This window comes from Lactuca saligna, chromosome 2 (genome assembly GCF_052625555.1).
Source record: "Lactuca saligna cultivar CGN05327 chromosome 2, ASM5262555v1, whole genome shotgun sequence".
Classification (NCBI taxonomy): domain Eukaryota; kingdom Viridiplantae; phylum Streptophyta; class Magnoliopsida; order Asterales; family Asteraceae; genus Lactuca; species Lactuca saligna.
The window spans coordinates 168,977,494-168,985,690 of NC_136418.1; positions in this window are offsets into that span (position 1 = coordinate 168,977,494).

The following is an 8,197-nucleotide window of genomic DNA, read 5'->3' on the forward strand; positions in this document are numbered from 1 at the left end:
AAACACTAGATCAGACACTGATAACTGTCCTCAGGGTAAAGTGACTATTTTACCCCTGGTCAAAGTCAACTTTCAATTGATCGGACTCGCCGAGTCAGGGCGTAGACTCGTCGAGTCCCTCCATCACTAGACCTGAACTCTAACTCACCGAATCCATTTCCACTCACTGATTCACCCTAAACTCAAATCGGTGACTCGCGACTCGACTCGTCAAGTCGGAAGAACAACTCGCCGAGTCCCAAGCATGCAGATTCCATACAGTCGACTCTAATCCATTCCAGTGCATCCAACCGATAGATCTAAGCTCCTGGGACTATCTAAACACGTAAAGTTGTTATCTTTATGTGTAACCAAGACAAAATGAAGCAATAACACTTAAACTTTACTATTATGGGGTTAATAAGCCAAAACAAAGCCATGGCTGCCAAAAAGGTGATCTCCTTGAGCTTCTGGAGCTCAAGACAGACTACATATGAGATATGACTTGGTCATAAGGATTTATCACAAAGGATTTGGGGTTTTTGAGCTTAAAACCAACAATTTGGGGTCCAACTAGATCTACTAGCACAATAAGCAAGATGGAAACTTTATTACCAGAAAAGATGACGAAAGAGGAGTGTATTATGGATCTACTTCTTCTTCCTTGAGCTCTTCAACCTTCTCCTTCTTCTTCTTGCTCTAGAATGCACCAAAAGTTCCTTCACAAGGCAAAATTACTCACACACACTTCAAGGAGGCTAGGGTTTCAGGAATAGGTCTTTGGGGAGTGAAGGGGGCTGGCTTGGGGCTATAATGAAGTTTAAATAGGGTGCAAACCCTTGAAATTAGGGTTTCATCCAGACAGGCAGACTCACCGAGTCCCAAAATATGGACTCGTCGAGTAGCCTACTTAAACTACGTGCAAATCCCGACTCTACTCGACGAGTCGGGCTACTGACTCGTCGAGTACCCCTTAAGAAATGAAAATTAATTTTTGGTTAAATCTCATACCAGAAATGGGGCATTACACTAACGGTAAGAAAGACTTTGTTCTTATAAATATATATATAATTATTAACTATTAATATTATAATAGTATAAGGGTTGAATTTTAACCTTTAAAATTCTAAGGGTTTAACTTGGAAGTAAAGTATTCAGGGGGGAGGGGAGAACTTTGCAAATTCTAAAACTTGAGGGAAAGCTTTAAAAAATTCAAAAAACCTTTGGTATCCATAACATATGAGTTTAATATGACTTTTAATGGCAAGACTCTTGAAAAACCATAACTTGAGGACAAGTTATGGATGACATAAAACAATTTATGGGAAAAGACTCTTGAAATACATAACTCGTGAATTTTAAAGACTTATTAACAAGAAAGACTTTTGTCTATCCATAACTTGAGGACAAGTTATGGAATCCATTAAAGGCCATTTAGATCATCTAATAAACAAACTAACATGTAAAAAAAAAACTATGATCTAGATTGAACTCATATGAACAAGACAATTCAAATGAAACAATCTTCATGTAATTAGCCTAACCATCAAAACCAATACAAAACATGAAACTTTTGACAATTATCTTTTGAATTGGATTAGAATGATCATTACCACATCAAAAACAGGTTTATAAGCACAAAAACAGCTTAGGGTAATGATTCTAGTCCAATTCCAGCCTTAAAAGTCGAAAATTTGCACTCAATGACTCTTACTCGCTGAGTTTATGAACCTAATCCATGAGTATGATGATTTTTCTCTTGGACTCGGAGAGTCCACCAGTGGACTCGGTGAGTCCACAGCCTAGAAAGCCAGATTTTCAATTTTTCAGCAATTGCATCAAGTATAATTGAAACCAAGCCTAGTCTCTGATACCACTGATGGGTTTTATATACTACAACATCCTGTGGTGCACATACAACCCTAAATACCTTGGATCTATGTTTTCACAAATTATACATGCAAATGGTTTCCAAGGCATTAAACCTATAACTAGCATGCATTTGACATAAACCATATAAGATACTAGTTAGGGTAACATACCTTTTATGTAGCTTGAAGTCTTGATGTATTTAGCCTTAAGAGCTTAGCCCCAATAGTGTGGAAGCCTTAAATGAAGTCACAACACATCATGCCATCATGGTCAACGAATGAAACTTGAAAGAGAATCCATACACACCAAAACCGCCCATATCCTCCAAGAACACATTGGTGGTGATTTTGGCTATGAAGTAACATATTTATATGTGGAATTCCAAAGCTCATGGGTATAACCCAAATCTATACCCATGGGTGTTATGATCCATGGTTCAGGTGGCCCAACTCTTTATGTATCCATACATAAACTTGGTCCAACATGGATCATAAGCCCAACACATATAAGTATAATTAATTACCATAATTAGTCACCATAGATTTAATTACTCTTTTTTGATCGCTAAATTAATTCCAATTTAATTGTTGACCAATACTAATTAAAACATATGATTTCATATTAATATATCAGAAATTATAATATATTAATAAAGCATATATAACCTTCTCTCAAGAGTCTATCCTAACAAATTATCCTGATGATATGTAGCCCAAATGGACCATGATACTCTCGGGTCAAGTGCATATTTGTAAGGTCCCCAATCTGCTTGTGTATCAATCAGATCCGTTTGATGGTGCGGAATCCCAATCAAACGGATGATGTCAGATCAAATAGAAGAGAAGGTGAAGAAGAATATGATGAATCTTGTATGTATTGATATGAATGAAGATCCGGATACAAGATTTACACACACTAACACACACTCTCTTTTCTCTCTCTAGAACACCTTCAAATACACACACATAAGCTCCTCTATTCTATTCTCACGTTCATCAATCTACTCCTCACCCATTACACCTATATTTATACATGAGAAACATGGGCTTGGTGAACATGGGTCGTGAATGGGTTTACGGTTGTAAACACAACCGTAAACACTTATATAGCCGTCAACACCAAGCTGTTTACGGTCCAAGACACAAAAATACATTTTCCTAGAAAAGTAAAGTATATATCATATTTTTCACCCAACAATCTCCCCCTTGGTTTATAACTTTCTTTTTTAAATTAACCCAACAAGCTCCCCCTAAAAAGTAGCTGGCTTTTCTTGTGAATCTTTATTGAGAGCTTAGCTTCAGCATTTATCTTCAAATTCTTCACAACTTCAAGATGAACTTGATTAATCTTCAATGAATGACTTCATCTTGAGCACTTGAGCTTCTCTTCAGAATTTGGCATTGAACGCACATTGAGTGAGGAGGCTTGACGTACTGATTCTTGAAAGATAGCGCTTTCAGCTTGAGAATCTTCAGAGAGGACTTCAGAGAGAAATAATCTTCGGGATAACTTCAGCAGGTTCATAGATAGCAGCAAATTGATTTAGGAGGCTTCAATGCAATCCGTCACATAATCTTCAATTTCAGCTTCACCTTGCTTCTGGGGTTGAAAAATTAAATGTTAAAAGAATAATCTTCATTTCTTCCTCCTTCGAATGAGAATTCTTTGATGGTCACGGATGAAGCATTGACTCAGAAATCTTCGACACAAACTCCATGAGTTTCATCTTCACCTGAAATCACTTTTCAAGACAAAACAAAACTAAAGAAAAACTTAGCACACAAAAAATACTTTTGGATTTTTCATATTTTCTGGAAAAATAAAACATAAACAAAAATATTTTTGGATTTTTTTTTGAATTTTCTGATTTTTGTTTGTTTGTTTGTTTTTTTTGTTTTTTTGTTTTTTAATTCTCCCCCTAAATTTGTGCATAGAGGAAAACTATGAAAAAATTTAACAAAAAGAAAAAATATTTGGGATCAAAGTTGTGAGACAACCTGAACTTGTTTATCAGTACCTTCACTTTCATGAGTAGATCTGGTCAATTGCCGGTGTTGTGGTACACTTAAACACGAAGGATATTGACAAAACTTTTCAAAATATATCATTTAGCTGACGAGAACCACGGGTATTGTTGTACACTTAAATTAAGCAATGAGATCTACAGACAACCTCTTAAATGGTTCAATTTTAGTTGCACTAGAACGTGTTCCCCACTACCAGATATACCCTGGTTATCAAGAACTTCCTAAGGACTCCTTAATTTAGGGGAGTAAACAATTATTAAGGAGGAAGTCAGATTTAGAGATAGATGTATATGTTGTGTCCCAGGTCGGATCGTTTTCAATCAAGTAGAGGGGACAACATATGGCTAACTAGAATAGAGGGGTTGAGAATTAGAATGTTGCATATGTTGTGTCCCAGGTCGGATCTTTCGATCACACAGAGGGGACAGCATATGGCTAACATATATAAATAATTTTCATAGATAAAGAGGTGCGTAGAAATAGAGTTGCATATGTTGCATTCCAGGTCGGATCTCTTCCAGTCACGCAGAGGAAGCAACATATGACTGACAGATAGAAAGCAAGAAAATAATTTCCTACAGACCTACTTTATCAGAACCCCCCAGTCGCCCTATCAAAACCAGAATTAAGGACATAAGTCCGTACATCAAGGAAAAGTTAAGCCACGGTTCTAGATGCGTATTAATTTAGTGTGTCCTATAGGTTCCCATGTTTATCTCACTGCTCAATCTACCCGAGCGTCGTATGGTCAGTCCAAAAAATCCTAACTAAATCCACACTTTCAAATCCTTCGTGCCTACCAGCACATTGATCACAGAGTTTAGACAATTCAGATTCAGTCCCTTACACATGTTTTAGACTGTCCGTTATCACTTTATCTTTATATAACTTCCCAATAAAAACTACTAACAAAAAACTATTAAGGAAATTAAAATTGTCTTTAAAACAAATCAGTCTAAGATAAACTCAGGAGTATAGAGAAGAAAACGCAAACCGTAATTCACCGATTTGCATCCAGAAGGTCTGAGAATAGTACGCATAATCTTAGAACAGATCCGAAAATTTTCATGTCATTAAGCACTAACCCCATTTGTGATCTCTTCCTTTCATACTTTCTTTCCTTTCCCGCAAAGGAAACATACTCTCGAACAAAGTTCTGAGTGTTGTATAGTTGAGAGATGTCCCCTATCATATGCCAGGAGCAGCCACTACCAACAAAATGAATTCTGATGATATGCCTCCATAGCTGCTCTGACACAGAGCAGGACCAGTTGGTCTGTAGAACCCAGTCCATTTTGAAACTGGGTCGACCTTTTTCATCCTTGTACGATACTCTCTCCCATGACATATCCTGCTTATCACAAACAGAAGATGTAGAAATGTTATAATCGTTAGAAAATTTGGGAGATTGAGCCTTCATAACCCATTTGTAGTTGGGTTTAACCCATTTCTTTTCTGATTTGATGGGTGGCTCAGTACTTGCTTTTGATCTTGATGTCGACCATTGAAATGACTTTGATTTTGGCTTCACGGGAGCATCTCTTTGATTTGGCTTCTTGGCCGACATTTCCTTATTGCCCTTGGGATTCGAATTCTTGGCCTTCTGCGCGTTCCAGTCACCATGGGGTGAACGTGACCTTGAGGGGTATCTTTTGAAGTATCTCCCTCTTGGCATGTTCTGCCAGCCTTGTGCATAGTAGGGAATGTATGCGCGATTTGGACAGTTTCGGGCAATATGTCCAGGTGTTCCACAGTGAAAACATGTCTTTTTTCTTCAGTGTGAAGTTGTTTCTTCCTAACCCTGGTGGTGTATCCTTGCCTTGACTCTTATTGTTCCCACACGCACAGTTACAACAAGCGCTCTGTTTTACTGGAATTGGTGGCCTGTATTTCTCAACAGCAGGTTGATCAGAATCAGCAAAGTTCGAAGCAACAGATTCAGAGCTCAAGGAGATGTTGGTTTGTTCAATGGTTTTCTCCTTATTCTCATATTCTGCTACTTTACCTGCACATAAAGTAGAAACATTAGAATCTTCAACCTGAATACCTCCTGACACAAATCCAAATGGTTTGCCATAATGAAGATGTGCCTCCTTGTCAATTTCTTCCTGTGTCATAGGGATGGATGTGTTGTTATGATTGAAAGGTGGAGGAACACTGTCATACCCTAGACCCTTGTTTTGATTATCTTTGAATTTTAATTGGGTTTCAAATAATGACTCGACTGTCTGACTTGATGCAATATAATTTTTGAAACTAACATCTATTTTTCCAGACTTAATTTTCAAAGTGTCAAGTTCTTCAGTTACAGCAGCAAGCTGTCTCTTAATATAGTTATAATTTTCACACTTGTTGCTATACTCTTCCTGAAGCTTCCTAAAGTCTTTGGTTTTTGCTTCTAATTCAACATTCAAGGGTTTCTGTCCTTTCCTAAGTCGATATCTTTCATATTTTAGGTCCTCGACTTCCTTTTTTAGCAAATCATTATGTTCACGAAGAATTTTAATCGTATCTTCACAAGATGGAGTACATGAAACTTCATTGGTCGGGATGTTTGTTGAACTCACTGTTTTTCCACATTTTAAAGCATCAAGCTCTTTAATTACATCAGCAATACTAAGAAGATTGAGATCTTTTGTCTTGTTGATGACAGCTACGTTCATATCCCACGATTTTGGAAGTGAATTCAGTAGCTTTTTGTTTATCTCAGATTTAGTCAAGAAGATCCCAGCTATATTCATCTCAGTAGTGAGTGTGGTAAATCGCTGCAACTGAGCTTCCAGGGTTTCTCCGGGAATGTAGTTGAACATGTTGAAATTTTGTTTTAACATATCTTGACAACTCTGTTTCATGTCTTCATTTCCCTTGTTGACCTCAAAAGCCATTAAAAGTACAACTCGAAGCTAAAATAAAACTTAAACGTCAAACTAAAATTTAAAAATGCCATTTAACTATAAACCTCAAAAGCCAACCTTAAAAGTCACATTTTAAAAGTCAAACTCAAAAGCTAAATTTGAAAATTTAAAAATTAAACGAAAAAGTCAAAGTTTAAAGTCAAAGGTCAAAGTTGAAAGTCAAAGTAAAAATTTTAAGCTCAAAAGTTAAAAAATAAAGTCAAAAATTAAAAAACTATATTTTTGTTTATTTATTTATTTTTTAATTTTTTATTAATTAATTAATTTATTATATATATATAATATTATATTTTGGATGAAAAAAAGAATTTAAAAGTAAATGAAATTGAATTTTGGGTTAAATGTGTAAAAATGCGAAACTTGGTGCGACAGGAAGTGGTTTTAAGTTAAAATTGAAAGGTTTGTAACAAGGTGCTTGGTAGATCAACTGGTAAGTCGCCTTGTTTGAGTTGGGAGGAGACCCAGGTTCGATCCCTGGCACCTCTAAAAGGCTGTCCTCATTTTTCGCTTGAATGAAAGCGAAGGCTGCTGTGAATAGGAATGGCAATGGGGCGGGTTTGGGAACTTTCGGGTATCTTATCGGGGCGCCCCATTGGGTTTCGGGTTTCCCCGTCGGGTTTCGGGTATCTTATCGGGTTTACAACAACTGATAACGAAATCTTTATTCTCTTTTAAGGTAGCCCAATGTCTTATAAAATATACATGTTCTAGCAACTCTTTTAAATTAAAAACATGATGCATCACTTTAATAAAATAAACTGGACGTTATATAAAAAAATATTTGATTTAAGTTTTGTTTAATACATCAAAACACATAAAAATGATCATTAACACCAGAATTGTTAATAACTAAAAAAATTGTCCACGATAAGTATTTTATATTTGAACGTGTACAATTAACAGCAAAATTTTTTGAACATATTATATATATATATATATATAATCGGGGCGGGGCGGAGCGGGGCGAGGATAACCCACTCCCTGCCCCGAAACCGATAAAAAACCCGATAATGACCCGTTACCCGACCCGAAATGATCGGGTTTCGGGTTTCCCCGTCGGGTTCGGGTTTTTTTGCCATCCCTAGCTGTGAAGATAGTTGCGAAGCAAGGATGAGGTGTGAGCCGTAAACTCCGGAAACCCTGTCCTCATTTTTCACTTGAATGAAAGCGAAGGCTGCTGTGAAGATAGTTGCGAAGCAAGGATGAGGTGCGAGCCGTAAACTCCGGAAACCCTAGCTAACGGCCACCACTCTGTGAAGATAGTTGCGAAGCAAGGATGAGGTGCGAGCCGTAAACTCCGGAAACCCAGTCCTCATTTTTCGCTTGAATGAAAGCGAAGGCTGCTGTGAAGATAGTTGCGAAGCAAGGATGAGGTGCGAGCCGTAAACTCCGGAAACCCTAGCT